This window comes from Amblyomma mixtum, chromosome 1, assembly GCF_055824585.1.
Source record: "Amblyomma mixtum isolate Tamu chromosome 1, ASM5582458v1, whole genome shotgun sequence".
Taxonomy (NCBI): Eukaryota; Metazoa; Arthropoda; class Arachnida; order Ixodida; family Ixodidae; genus Amblyomma; species Amblyomma mixtum.
Genome location: NC_143012.1, coordinates 154709797 through 154723585, shown reverse-complemented (window position 1 = coordinate 154723585; position 13789 = coordinate 154709797). Strand labels below are relative to the sequence as shown.

At 54.0% G+C, this 13789-nt stretch overlaps 13 non-coding genes and 2 pseudogenes across 13 annotated transcripts; all 15 read left to right on the top strand.

The window, feature by feature from the left end:
- The first annotated feature begins 423 nt into the window (after positions 1-423).
- On the top strand, positions 424-542 carry LOC149369339 (5S ribosomal RNA). The gene has a single exon (XR_016287567.1). It is a non-coding gene; the product is annotated as a 5S ribosomal RNA (ribosomal RNA).
- A 548-nt stretch (positions 543-1090) lies between these two features.
- LOC149369338 (5S ribosomal RNA) lies at positions 1091-1209 on the top strand. Its single transcript, XR_016287566.1, has one exon. It is a non-coding gene; the product is annotated as a 5S ribosomal RNA (ribosomal RNA).
- A 547-nt stretch (positions 1210-1756) lies between these two features.
- LOC149369337 (5S ribosomal RNA) lies at positions 1757-1875 on the top strand. The gene has a single exon (XR_016287565.1). It is a non-coding gene; the product is annotated as a 5S ribosomal RNA (ribosomal RNA).
- Positions 1876-2456: 581 nt separating this feature from the next.
- LOC149369336 (5S ribosomal RNA) lies at positions 2457-2575 on the top strand (annotated as a pseudogene).
- Positions 2576-3121: 546 nt separating this feature from the next.
- On the top strand, positions 3122-3240 carry LOC149369335 (5S ribosomal RNA). The gene has a single exon (XR_016287562.1). It is a non-coding gene; the product is annotated as a 5S ribosomal RNA (ribosomal RNA).
- A 611-nt stretch (positions 3241-3851) lies between these two features.
- On the top strand, positions 3852-3957 carry LOC149369334 (5S ribosomal RNA; annotated as a pseudogene).
- A 553-nt stretch (positions 3958-4510) lies between these two features.
- LOC149369333 (5S ribosomal RNA) lies at positions 4511-4629 on the top strand. Its single transcript, XR_016287561.1, has one exon. It is a non-coding gene; the product is annotated as a 5S ribosomal RNA (ribosomal RNA).
- A 547-nt stretch (positions 4630-5176) lies between these two features.
- LOC149369332 (5S ribosomal RNA) lies at positions 5177-5295 on the top strand. Its single transcript, XR_016287560.1, has one exon. It is a non-coding gene; the product is annotated as a 5S ribosomal RNA (ribosomal RNA).
- A 547-nt stretch (positions 5296-5842) lies between these two features.
- LOC149369331 (5S ribosomal RNA) lies at positions 5843-5961 on the top strand. The gene has a single exon (XR_016287559.1). It is a non-coding gene; the product is annotated as a 5S ribosomal RNA (ribosomal RNA).
- Positions 5962-6507: 546 nt separating this feature from the next.
- LOC149369330 (5S ribosomal RNA) lies at positions 6508-6626 on the top strand. Its single transcript, XR_016287558.1, has one exon. It is a non-coding gene; the product is annotated as a 5S ribosomal RNA (ribosomal RNA).
- A 545-nt stretch (positions 6627-7171) lies between these two features.
- Positions 7172-7290, top strand: LOC149369329 (5S ribosomal RNA). The gene has a single exon (XR_016287556.1). It is a non-coding gene; the product is annotated as a 5S ribosomal RNA (ribosomal RNA).
- Positions 7291-7836: 546 nt separating this feature from the next.
- Positions 7837-7955, top strand: LOC149369328 (5S ribosomal RNA). The gene has a single exon (XR_016287555.1). It is a non-coding gene; the product is annotated as a 5S ribosomal RNA (ribosomal RNA).
- A 546-nt stretch (positions 7956-8501) lies between these two features.
- On the top strand, positions 8502-8620 carry LOC149369327 (5S ribosomal RNA). The gene has a single exon (XR_016287554.1). It is a non-coding gene; the product is annotated as a 5S ribosomal RNA (ribosomal RNA).
- A 547-nt stretch (positions 8621-9167) lies between these two features.
- Positions 9168-9286, top strand: LOC149369326 (5S ribosomal RNA). Its single transcript, XR_016287553.1, has one exon. It is a non-coding gene; the product is annotated as a 5S ribosomal RNA (ribosomal RNA).
- A 545-nt stretch (positions 9287-9831) lies between these two features.
- On the top strand, positions 9832-9950 carry LOC149369325 (5S ribosomal RNA). Its single transcript, XR_016287552.1, has one exon. It is a non-coding gene; the product is annotated as a 5S ribosomal RNA (ribosomal RNA).
- Positions 9951-13789: the final 3839 nt, after the last annotated feature.

Below are 13789 nucleotides of genomic sequence, written 5' to 3'. Positions count from 1 at the left end.
GTCCAACGTGTAGTACGTGCGGACGCGAAACTGTGGCAAAACTCGAAGCGAACCCGTGGCGTCTCGGCTGTCATTCTGACGTCTGCCGCGGCGGGTACACTGCAGATTAAACTCTAGCAAAGCCCCAAGATAGCTGGGAGGCCCAGTGTGCGCATAACACTGCGCAGAAGCGCACAATATGCGCCCACCGCACCATGCACCGCACCCACTGCCGGTCCATGTGTAAACAACACAGGCTCGCTCCCGCTGCTCTTTCCGTGCATGCCGCAGTGGTTTAGGTTCGCCAGAACGGCTGAGAAAAGCGCAGGGCAGGTAACTGCACGCTTGGCGGCTGTTGCCACGAGCGAGGGAAGTATCCATGCGCAGTTTTGCATCCTCGAGGGCCAAACACAGTACATAAAGACTCGGAAAGCACTGTCTCTCGCCATCGGCCATACCATGTTGAATACGCCGGTTCTCGTCCGATCACCGAAGCTAAGCAGCATTGGGCTCGGTCAGTACTTGGGAGGGAGACCACCTGGGAACACCGAGTGCTGATGGCATTTCTTTTGCATTTTTATTCGCCCTTCACGTTTTTTTTTTTTTCTGTCATAGTTGCGCAGTGTCTCAGGCAACTATAGGAGGTGACGTTATTTTGTTATCGATAATACAATCTCATCGGCAACGCGTCCAACGTGTAGTACGTGCGGACGCGAAACTGTGGCAAAACTCGAAGCGAACCCGTGGCGTCTCGGCTGTCATTCTGACGTCTGCCGCGGCGGGTACACTGCAGATTAAACTCTAGCAAAGCCCCAAGATAGCTGGGAGGCCCAGTGTGCGCATAACACTGCGCAGAAGCGCACAATATGCGCCCACCGCACCATGCACCGCACCCACTGCCGGTCCATGTGTAAACAACACAGGCTCGCTCCCGCTGCTCTTTCCGTGCATGCCGCAGTGGTTTAGGTTCGCCAGAACGGCTGAGAAAAGCGCAGGGCAGGTAACTGCACGCTTGGCGGCTGTTGCCACGAGCGAGGGAAGTATCCATGCGCAGTTTTGCATCCTCGAGGGCCAAACACAGTACATAAAGACTCGGAAAGCACTGTCTCTCGCCATCGGCCATACCATGTTGAATACGCCGGTTCTCGTCCGATCACCGAAGCTAAGCAGCATTGGGCTCGGTCAGTACTTGGGAGGGAGACCACCTGGGAACACCGAGTGCTGATGGCATTTCTTTTGCATTTTTATTCGCCCTTCACGTTTTTTTTTTTTCTGTCATAGTTGCGCAGTGTCTCAGGCAACTATAGGAGGTGACGTTATTTTGTTATCGATAATACAATCTCATCGGCAACGTGTCCAACGTGTAGTACGTGCGGACGCGAAACTGTGGCAAAACTCGAAGCGAACCCGTGGCGTCTCGGCTGTCATTCTGACGTCTGCCGCGGCGGGTACACTGCAGATTAAACTCTAGCAAAGCCCCAAGATAGCTGGGAGGCCCAGTGTGCGCATAACACTGCGCAGAAGCGCACAATATGCGCCCACCGCACCATGCACCGCACCCACTGCCGGTCCATGTGTAAACAACACAGGCTCGCTCCCGCTGCTCTTTCCGTGCATGCCGCAGTGGTTTAGGTTCGCCAGAACGGCTGAGAAAAGCGCAGGGCAGGTAACTGCACGCTTGGCGGCTGTTGCCACGAGCGAGGGAAGTATCCATGCGCAGTTTTGCATCCTCGAGGGCCAAACACAGTACATAAAGACTCGGAAAGCACTGTCTCTCGCCATCGGCCATACCATGTTGAATACGCCGGTTCTCGTCCGATCACCGAAGCTAAGCAGCATTGGGCTCGGTCAGTACTTGGGAGGGAGACCACCTGGGAACACCGAGTGCTGATGGCATTTCTTTTGCATTTTTATTCGCCCTTCACGTTTTTTTTTTTCTGTCATAGTTGCGCAGTGTCTCAGGCAACTATAGGAGGTGACGTTATTTTGTTATCGATAATACAATCTCATCGGCAACGTGTCCAACGTGTAGTACGTGCGGACGCGAAACTGTGGCAAAACTCGAAGCGAACCCGTGGCGTCTCGGCTGTCATTCTGACGTCTGCCGCGGCGGGTACACTGCAGATTAAACTCTAGCAAAGCCCCAAGATAGCTGGGAGGCCCAGTGTGCGCATAACACTGCGCAGAAGCGCACAATATGCGCCCACCGCACCATGCACCGCACCCACTGCCGGTCCATGTGTAAACAACACAGGCTCGCTCCCGCTGCTCTTTCCGTGCATGCCGCAGTGGTTTAGGTTCGCCAGAACGGCTGAGAAAAGCGCAGGGCAGGTAACTGCACGCTTGGCGGCTGTTGCCACGAGCGAGGGAAGTATCCATGCGCAGTTTTGCATCCTCGAGGGCCAAACACAGTACATAAAGACTCGGAAAGCACTGTCTCTCGCCATCGGCCATACCATGTTAGCAATAAAGACAAAAAAATCGGCCATACCATGTTGAATACGCCGGTTCTCGTCCGATCACCGAAGCTAAGCAGCATTGGGCTCGGTCAGTACTTGGGAGGGAGACCACCTGGGAACACCGAGTGCTGATGGCATTTCTTTTGCATTTTTATTCGCCCTTCACGTTTTTTTTTTTCTGTCATAGTTGCGCAGTGTCTCAGGCAACTATAGGAGGTGACGTTATTTTGTTATCGATAATACAATCTCATCGGCAACGTGTCCAACGTGTAGTACGTGCGGACGCGAAACTGTGGCAAAACTCGAAGCGAACCCGTGGCGTCTCGGCTGTCATTCTGACGTCTGCCGCGGCGGGTACACTGCAGATTAAACTCTAGCAAAGCCCCAAGATAGCTGGGAGGCCCAGTGTGCGCATAACACTGCGCAGAAGCGCACAATATGCGCCCACCGCACCATGCACCGCACCCACTGCCGGTCCATGTGTAAACAACACAGGCTCGCTCCCGCTGCTCTTTCCGTGCATGCCGCAGTGGTTTAGGTTCGCCAGAACGGCTGAGAAAAGCGCAGGGCAGGTAACTGCACGCTTGGCGGCTGTTGCCACGAGCGAGGGAAGTATCCATGCGCAGTTTTGCATCCTCGAGGGCCAAACACAGTACATAAAGACTCGGAAAGCACTGTCTCTCGCCATCGGCCATACCATGTTGAATACGCCGGTTCTCGTCCGATCACCGAAGCTAAGCAGCATTGGGCTCGGTCAGTACTTGGGAGGGAGACCACCTGGGAACACCGAGTGCTGATGGCATTTCTTTTGCATTTTTATTCGCCCTTCACGTTTTTTTTTTTTCTGTCATAGTTGCGCAGTGTCTCAGGCAACTATAGGAGGTGACGTTATTTTGTTATCGATAATACAATCTCATCGGCAACGTGTCCAACGTGTAGTACGTGCGGACGCGAAACTGTGGCAAAACTCGAAGCGAACCCGTGGCGTCTCGGCTGTCATTCTGACGTCTGCCGCGGCGGGTACACTGCAGATTAAACTCTAGCAAAGCCCCAAGATAGCTGGGAGGCCCAGTGTGCGCATAACACTGCGCAGAAGCGCACAATATGCGCCCACCGCACCATGCACCGCACCCACTGCCGGTCCATGTGTAAACAACACAGGCTCGCTCCCGCTGCTCTTTCCGTGCATGCCGCAGTGGTTTAGGTTCGCCAGAACGGCTGAGAAAAGCGCAGGGCAGGTAACTGCACGCTTGGCGGCTGTTGCCACGAGCGAGGGAAGTATCCATGCGCAGTTTTGCATCCTCGAGGGCCAAACACAGTACATAAAGACTCGGAAAGCACTGTCTCTCGCCATCGGCCATACCGTGTTTTTGTTTGATTTTCCTGTCTGGTCGGCAATAAAGAAAAAAAAAAAGCCATACCATGTTGAATACGCCGGTTCTCGTCCGATCACCGAAGCTAAGCAGCATTGGGCTCGGTCAGTACTTGGGAGGGAGACCACCTGGGAACACCGAGTGCTGATGGCATTTCTTTTGCATTTTTATTCGCCCTTCACGTTTTTTTTTTTCTGTCATAGTTGCGCAGTGTCTCAGGCAACTATAGGAGGTGACGTTATTTTGTTATCGATAATACAATCTCATCGGCAACGTGTCCAACGTGTAGTACGTGCGGACGCGAAACTGTGGCAAAACTCGAAGCGAACCCGTGGCGTCTCGGCTGTCATTCTGACGTCTGCCGCGGCGGGTACACTGCAGATTAAACTCTAACAAAGCCCCAAGATAGCTGGGAGGCCCAGTGTGCGCATAACACTGCGCAGAAGCGCACAATATGCGCCCACCGCACCATGCACCGCACCCACTGCCGGTCCATGTGTAAACAACACAGGCTCGCTCCCGCTGCTCTTTCCGTGCATGCCGCAGTGGTTTAGGTTCGCCAGAACGGCTGAGAAAAGCGCAGGGCAGGTAACTGCACGCTTGGCGGCTGTTGCCACGAGCGAGGGAAGTATCCATGCGCAGTTTTGCATCCTCGAGGGCCAAACACAGTACATAAAGACTCGGAAAGCACTGTCTCTCGCCATCGGCCATACCATGTTGAATACGCCGGTTCTCGTCCGATCACCGAAGCTAAGCAGCATTGGGCTCGGTCAGTACTTGGGAGGGAGACCACCTGGGAACACCGAGTGCTGATGGCATTTCTTTTGCATTTTTATTCGCCCTTCACGTTTTTTTTTTTTCTGTCATAGTTGCGCAGTGTCTCAGGCAACTATAGGAGGTGACGTTATTTTGTTATCGATAATACAATCTCATCGGCAACGTGTCCAACGTGTAGTACGTGCGGACGCGAAACTGTGGCAAAACTCGAAGCGAACCCGTGGCGTCTCGGCTGTCATTCTGACGTCTGCCGCGGCGGGTACACTGCAGATTAAACTCTAGCAAAGCCCCAAGATAGCTGGGAGGCCCAGTGTGCGCATAACACTGCGCAGAAGCGCACAATATGCGCCCACCGCACCATGCACCGCACCCACTGCCGGTCCATGTGTAAACAACACAGGCTCGCTCCCGCTGCTCTTTCCGTGCATGCCGCAGTGGTTTAGGTTCGCCAGAACGGCTGAGAAAAGCGCAGGGCAGGTAACTGCACGCTTGGCGGCTGTTGCCACGAGCGAGGGAAGTATCCATGCGCAGTTTTGCATCCTAGAGGGCCAAACACAGTACATAAAGACTCGGAAAGCACTGTCTCTCGCCATCGGCCATACCATGTTGAATACGCCGGTTCTCGTCCGATCACCGAAGCTAAGCAGCATTGGGCTCGGTCAGTACTTGGGAGGGAGACCACCTGGGAACACCGAGTGCTGATGGCATTTCTTTTGCATTTTTATTCGCCCTTCACGTTTTTTTTTTTTCTGTCATAGTTGCGCAGTGTCTCAGGCAACTATAGGAGGTGACGTTATTTTGTTATCGATAATACAATCTCATCGGCAACGTGTCCAACGTGTAGTACGTGCGGACGCGAAACTGTGGCAAAACTCGAAGCGAACCCGTGGCGTCTCGGCTGTCATTCTGACGTCTGCCGCGGCGGGTACACTGCAGATTAAACTCTAGCAAAGCCCCAAGATAGCTGGGAGGCCCAGTGTGCGCATAACACTGCGCAGAAGCGCACAATATGCGCCCACCGCACCATGCACCGCACCCACTGCCGGTCCATGTGTAAACAACACAGGCTCGCTCCCGCTGCTCTTTCCGTGCATGCCGCAGTGGTTTAGGTTCGCCAGAACGGCTGAGAAAAGCGCAGGGCAGGTAACTGCACGCTTGGCGGCTGTTGCCACGAGCGAGGGAAGTATCCATGCGCAGTTTTGCATCCTCGAGGGCCAAACACAGTACATAAAGACTCGGAAAGCACTGTCTCTCGCCATCGGCCATACCATGTTGAATACGCCGGTTCTCGTCCGATCACCGAAGCTAAGCAGCATTGGGCTCGGTCAGTACTTGGGAGGGAGACCACCTGGGAACACCGAGTGCTGATGGCATTTCTTTTGCATTTTTATTCGCCCTTCACGTTTTTTTTTTTCTGTCATAGTTGCGCAGTGTCTCAGGCAACTATAGGAGGTGACGTTATTTTGTTATCGATAATACAATCTCATCGGCAACGTGTCCAACGTGTAGTACGTGCGGACGCGAAACTGTGGCAAAACTCGAAGCGAACCCGTGGCGTCTCGGCTGTCATTCTGACGTCTGCCGCGGCGGGTACACTGCAGATTAAACTCTAGCAAAGCCCCAAGATAGCTGGGAGGCCCAGTGTGCGCATAACACTGCGCAGAAGCGCACAATATGCGCCCACCGCACCATGCACCGCACCCACTGCCGGTCCATGTGTAAACAACACAGGCTCGCTCCCGCTGCTCTTTCCGTGCATGCCGCAGTGGTTTAGGTTCGCCAGAACGGCTGAGAAAAGCGCAGGGCAGGTAACTGCACGCTTGGCGGCTGTTGCCACGAGCGAGGGAAGTATCCATGCGCAGTTTTGCATCCTCGAGGGCCAAACACAGTACATAAAGACTCGGAAAGCACTGTCTCTCGCCATCGGCCATACCATGTTGAATACGCCGGTTCTCGTCCGATCACCGAAGCTAAGCAGCATTGGGCTCGGTCAGTACTTGGGAGGGAGACCACCTGGGAACACCGAGTGCTGATGGCATTTCTTTTGCATTTTTATTCGCCCTTCACGTTTTTTTTTTCTGTCATAGTTGCGCAGTGTCTCAGGCAACTATAGGAGGTGACGTTATTTTGTTATCGATAATACAATCTCATCGGCAACGTGTCCAACGTGTAGTACGTGCGGACGCGAAACTGTGGCAAAACTCGAAGCGAACCCGTGGCGTCTCGGCTGTCATTCTGACGTCTGCCGCGGCGGGTACACTGCAGATTAAACTCTAGCAAAGCCCCAAGATAGCTGGGAGGCCCAGTGTGCGCATAACACTGCGCAGAAGCGCACAATATGCGCCCACCGCACCATGCACCGCACCCACTGCCGGTCCATGTGTAAACAACACAGGCTCGCTCCCGCTGCTCTTTCCGTGCATGCCGCAGTGGTTTAGGTTCGCCAGAACGGCTGAGAAAAGCGCAGGGCAGGTAACTGCACGCTTGGCGGCTGTTGCCACGAGCGAGGGAAGTATCCATGCGCAGTTTTGCATCCTCGAGGGCCAAACACAGTACATAAAGACTCGGAAAGCACTGTCTCTCGCCATCGGCCATACCATGTTGAATACGCCGGTTCTCGTCCGATCACCGAAGCTAAGCAGCATTGGGCTCGGTCAGTACTTGGGAGGGAGACCACCTGGGAACACCGAGTGCTGATGGCATTTCTTTTGCATTTTTATTCGCCCTTCACGTTTTTTTTTTTCTGTCATAGTTGCGCAGTGTCTCAGGCAACTATAGGAGGTGACGTTATTTTGTTATCGATAATACAATCTCATCGGCAACGTGTCCAACGTGTAGTACGTGCGGACGCGAAACTGTGGCAAAACTCGAAGCGAACCCGTGGCGTCTCGGCTGTCATTCTGACGTCTGCCGCGGCGGGTACACTGCAGATTAAACTCTAGCAAAGCCCCAAGATAGCTGGGAGGCCCAGTGTGCGCATAACACTGCGCAGAAGCGCACAATATGCGCCCACCGCACCATGCACCGCACCCACTGCCGGTCCATGTGTAAACAACACAGGCTCGCTCCCGCTGCTCTTTCCGTGCATGCCGCAGTGGTTTAGGTTCGCCAGAACGGCTGAGAAAAGCGCAGGGCAGGTAACTGCACGCTTGGCGGCTGTTGCCACGAGCGAGGGAAGTATCCATGCGCAGTTTTGCATCCTCGAGGGCCAAACACAGTACATAAAGACTCGGAAAGCACTGTCTCTCGCCATCGGCCATACCATGTTGAATACGCCGGTTCTCGTCCGATCACCGAAGCTAAGCAGCATTGGGCTCGGTCAGTACTTGGGAGGGAGACCACCTGGGAACACCGAGTGCTGATGGCATTTCTTTTGCATTTTTATTCGCCCTTCACGTTTTTTTTTTTCTGTCATAGTTGCGCAGTGTCTCAGGCAACTATAGGAGGTGACGTTATTTTGTTATCGATAATACAATCTCATCGGCAACGTGTCCAACGTGTAGTACGTGCGGACGCGAAACTGTGGCAAAACTCGAAGCGAACCCGTGGCGTCTCGGCTGTCATTCTGACGTCTGCCGCGGCGGGTACACTGCAGATTAAACTCTAGCAAAGCCCCAAGATAGCTGGGAGGCCCAGTGTGCGCATAACACTGCGCAGAAGCGCACAATATGCGCCCACCGCACCATGTACCGCACCCACTGCCGGTCCATGTGTAAACAACACAGGCTCGCTCCCGCTGCTCTTTCCGTGCATGCCGCAGTGGTTTAGGTTCGCCAGAACGGCTGAGAAAAGCGCAGGGCAGGTAACTGCACGCTTGGCGGCTGTTGCCACGAGCGAGGGAAGTATCCATGCGCAGTTTTGCATCCTCGAGGGCCAAACACAGTACATAAAGACTCGGAAAGCACTGTCTCTCGCCATCGGCCATACCATGTTGAATACGCCGGTTCTCGTCCGATCACCGAAGCTAAGCAGCATTGGGCTCGGTCAGTACTTGGGAGGGAGACCACCTGGGAACACCGAGTGCTGATGGCATTTCTTTTGCATTTTTATTCGCCCTTCACGTTTTTTTTTTTTCTGTCATAGTTGCGCAGTGTCTCAGGCAACTATAGGAGGTGACGTTATTTTGTTATCGATAATACAATCTCATCGGCAACGTGTCCAACGTGTAGTACGTGCGGACGCGAAACTGTGGCAAAACTCGAAGCGAACCCGTGGCGTCTCGGCTGTCATTCTGACGTCTGCCGCGGCGGGTACACTGCAGATTAAACTCTAGCAAAGCCCCAAGATAGCTGGGAGGCCCAGTGTGCGCATAACACTGCGCAGAAGCGCACAATATGCGCCCACCGCACCATGCACCGCACCCACTGCCGGTCCATGTGTAAACAACACAGGCTCGCTCCCGCTGCTCTTTCCGTGCATGCCGCAGTGGTTTAGGTTCGCCAGAACGGCTGAGAAAAGCGCAGGGCAGGTAACTGCACGCTTGGCGGCTGTTGCCACGAGCGAGGGAAGTATCCATGCGCAGTTTTGCATCCTCGAGGGCCAAACACAGTACATAAAGACTCGGAAAGCACTGTCTCTCGCCATCGGCCATACCATGTTGAATACGCCGGTTCTCGTCCGATCACCGAAGCTAAGCAGCATTGGGCTCGGTCAGTACTTGGGAGGGAGACCACCTGGGAACACCGAGTGCTGATGGCATTTCTTTTGCATTTTTATTCGCCCTTCACGTTTTTTTTTTCTGTCATAGTTGCGCAGTGTCTCAGGCAACTATAGGAGGTGACGTTATTTTGTTATCGATAATACAATCTCATCGGCAACGTGTCCAACGTGTAGTACGTGCGGACGCGAAACTGTGGCAAAACTCGAAGCGAACCCGTGGCGTCTCGGCTGTCATTCTGACGTCTGCCGCGGCGGGTACACTGCAGATTAAACTCTAGCAAAGCCCCAAGATAGCTGGGAGGCCCAGTGTGCGCATAACACTGCGCAGAAGCGCACAATATGCGCCCACCGCACCATGCACCGCACCCACTGCCGGTCCATGTGTAAACAACACAGGCTCGCTCCCGCTGCTCTTTCCGTGCATGCCGCAGTGGTTTAGGTTCGCCAGAACGGCTGAGAAAAGCGCAGGGCAGGTAACTGCACGCTTGGCGGCTGTTGCCACGAGCGAGGGAAGTATCCATGCGCAGTTTTGCATCCTCGAGGGCCAAACACAGTACATAAAGACTCGGAAAGCACTGTCTCTCGCCATCGGCCATACCATGTTGAATACGCCGGTTCTCGTCCGATCACCGAAGCTAAGCAGCATTGGGCTCGGTCAGTACTTGGGAGGGAGACCACCTGGGAACACCGAGTGCTGATGGCATTTCTTTTGCATTTTTATTCGCCCTTCACGTTTTTTTTTTTCTGTCATAGTTGCGCAGTGTCTCAGGCAACTATAGGAGGTGACGTTATTTTGTTATCGATAATACAATCTCATCGGCAACGTGTCCAACGTGTAGTACGTGCGGACGCGAAACTGTGGCAAAACTCGAAGCGAACCCGTGGCGTCTCGGCTGTCATTCTGACGTCTGCCGCGGCGGGTACACTGCAGATTAAACTCTAGCAAAGCCCCAAGATAGCTGGGAGGCCCAGTGTGCGCATAACACTGCGCAGAAGCGCACAATATGCGCCCACCGCACCATGCACCGCACCCACTGCCGGTCCATGTGTAAACAACACAGGCTCGCTCCCGCTGCTCTTTCCGTGCATGCCGCAGTGGTTTAGGTTCGCCAGAACGGCTGAGAAAAGCGCAGGGCAGGTAACTGCACGCTTGGCGGCTGTTGCCACGAGCGAGGGAAGTATCCATGCGCAGTTTTGCATCCTCGAGGGCCAAACACAGTACATAAAGACTCGGAAAGCACTGTCTCTCGCCATCGGCCATACCATGTTCATTCTACTTCCAGCCACCGAGCGTGACGGACGCAGAATCATGGGCTCCCACGGAGCGGCGATAGCGGCCGGTGCCGGCCGCGGAAACAGGCTCGCCAGCGACGCAGATAAGGATTACGAGATCGTTCTGCCTACCCTGCCCACCGGACGTGTTGTTTTAAACACGGTTTTTTTGCACGGGGACGTGCGTGTGAGGCCCTACAGGGTCGAAGACTTCAGAGACGCCCTCGCCAACGTTGGTGCGCTCCCCGACGTCGTGGCGTTGGGGGCGTACCAGATAAACCATGTGTGGGCGGTGACCTTCAGCAGCGCTGACGCCGCAAAGAAACTGGCCGCCATGAAGGAGCTGGAAGTGAAGGGACGCCGCTGCATCGTTTTTGACCCAGAGGACCACCAGGTCAAGCTGCGCCTCCACTGGATGCTACACGGCGTCGCCGACGAGGACATCCGGACTGCATTCGCGGCGTTCGGCAATGTGACCGAGGTAACCCGGGAGCGTTGGCGCGTCGCGGGCATGAAGGAGAAGGGCTCCACCACGAGGACCGTGCTCCTGAAACTGAAGCCAGGCGTGAAGGTGGACGACCTGCCTCACCAGATACGAGTCGCTGGCGAGTTGGCTCTCGTGGTGGTGCCCGGGCGGCCGATGCAGTGTCTGCGCTGCGGCGGCGCGGGGCACGTGCGCCGTGATTGCAAGGTGCCCAGGTGCTCGAAGTGCCGACGCTACGGACACTCCGAGGCTGACTGCGTGCGCACCTACGCGTCGGCTACCGGGCGTGTAGCGGCGAGCGACTCCGCCGAGCTCATGGACGTCGTCGAAGCGGAGGAAGCAGCGAGCGGCATCGACGACACGGGCAAAACGGCGGGGGTTGAGCCTGCTGTTTCGAGCAGCAACACAGACGCTCCTGGCGTAAAGGAGAGCGGGTCGCCCATCTGTGACCAACCATTTACGCCCCTGGAGACGCCGAAAGATAACCCGAGCCCCCCAGAACACGTGGAAGCGGAAACAAAGGCGGCCAGCGAGAACCGCGACGAGAAGACCGACGCCCGCGTGAGCACCGGCGTGACCACCCCAGCTAAGCGTACGCACGCAGAGACGAAGGCCGACGGGGAGAAGGCAGCAGAGCCCAGCGTGGAGGAACCGCCGGCAAAGACGCCGCAAGCGCGACGGCCCAGTCTGCGGCCGCGCCCAAACATCCCGACTGACAAGCGTGGCGGCGACAAGGCGCCGCCTGACCTGGGGCACGTGCTCGCGCCGGGTGACACCGGCGGCGACGGCATCGTCTAGCGACATGCTGGACGCGAGAGGTAAGCACCATTCTTTCGGTCTATTCTTCCTAAGTTAAAATGGCTTCTGCAACTCCGTTTAAAGTCGCCACCCTAAACGTTAGAGGCCTGGCAGGTAAAAGAAAACAAAGCCAGCTGTACAGACTTATAACGGAGCAAGATATTGATATACTGGCAGTGCAGGAGACTAAAGTCGATGGTGAGGAAGAGACCGGGAGCATGGTGCGACGTTTCACGTCTAGGTATTTTGCCGTCGTTAGCCATGCTGTTGGCACATCGGCTGGCTGTATTCTTTTTGTTAAGAAGTTGCCGGGAATAGAGGTACACGGTCATCATTCGTGCTTGTCGGGTCGATACGTGTCCATCGATTTTTCGCTCTGTAACATCGACTGGCGCATTGTTTGTCTGTATGCACCTAATGTGGTTGATGGCCGAGCCGCGTTTTTTGAAAGCGTCGAAGAACGGCTTCGCACGGACAGGCAGCTCATTGTTATGGGCGATTACAACTGTGTCCTTAGTGCGCGCGACAAGACAAGCGTCCGAGGTTTCAGGGATAAAAGCACCGAAGTGTTGTTACGAATGATTGTCAACTGCAACCTCGAGGATGTAGCTGAGTGTCTTGAAGGAGCGCGTGCTGTAAAGTACACACGATTCGAGGGCACAAGTCACGCACGGCTAGACCGAATTTATGCATCCGCGGAAACTGTACCTAAATGCAATAGTTATGTAGTTTTGCCGGTTTCATTTTCTGACCACTGTTTGGTTCAATGCTGCATAGGTTTCATTAAGAAGGGGAATGGTTTTTCATGGGAAATGTGGAAGTTAAATGACAAGCTACTCCAGGACGAATTTTATAACCGAGCTGTAAGGGAAGAAATAGCAAAAATAGAACCAAGTAGCAACATGAGGATTTGGCAGCAGTGGGAGCTCACTAAAGAAACTTTAAAATTAAAAGCAATAGAAAGAGCCACCTGTATACGTCATGAAGCAAAAAAAGAGGAAATGGAGCTAAAGGCACTGCTTCAAAAGATGATAAAACAGGAATGCCGAGCGCCTGGTAAATGGATAGAAGACATAAGAAAAACCAAACAAAAGTTACAGCTTATCGAAGAAGAACGTTATCGGGGAGCGCTGGTGAGGGCGAGGGCAGAAGACATGGCTTCAGGGGAAGCGCCAACGAAACGAGCGCTTGGGTTAGAAAAAGCCCGTGCCGAAAGAAACCACATAAACGAAATAGAATGGAGAGGTGTTTCAAAAACGGACATCGATCATATAAAAGCAGCTTTTTTCGAGCATTACCAGGCGCTCTTCGCATTGCATCCGGTAGATGTTGTCACATTTAGGGAGGCGTTTCTGGCCGAGATGCCGCGCCTGGACAACGAAACTAAAGACAGATTAGAGCAGGCGATAACTCAATTGGAAGTTGAGCAAGCAATAGACAGCTTAAACCCTGGTAAGTCGCCTGGACCGGACGGGTTCAGCGCGGCATTCTACAAAGAATTTAAGCATGCAATTTCCCCGGTCTTGACGGTCATCTTTAATGAAGCCTTTAAACTAAAATCACTGCCTCCGTCCTATGGCTCGTCCCATACTGTGCTGATTCCGAAAACGGACGACACAGACAGATTACGACTGGTAGCAGCATATAGACCCATAGCACTCACTAACGTCGAGTACAAAATTTACATGAAGGTTTTGGCGCGAAGGCTGCAGACCGTGATCCATTTATTAGTTGGTCCGCATCAGACCTGCGGGATTAAAGGGCGGTCCATTTTCACAAATATTCACGTTGCGCGCAGTGTATTAGAATGCTGTGATGACACTAATGATCAGGTAGCTATACTCCAGATAGATTTAGAAAAGGCTTTTGACTGCGTTGCCCATGAACTTTTGTTTGCAGTATTAGGCCATGTTAACGTTGGTTCTGTTATTCGCGAGGGTGTGGCCCTGGCATACCGGAACTGCACGACGAGATTGATCGTTAACAAG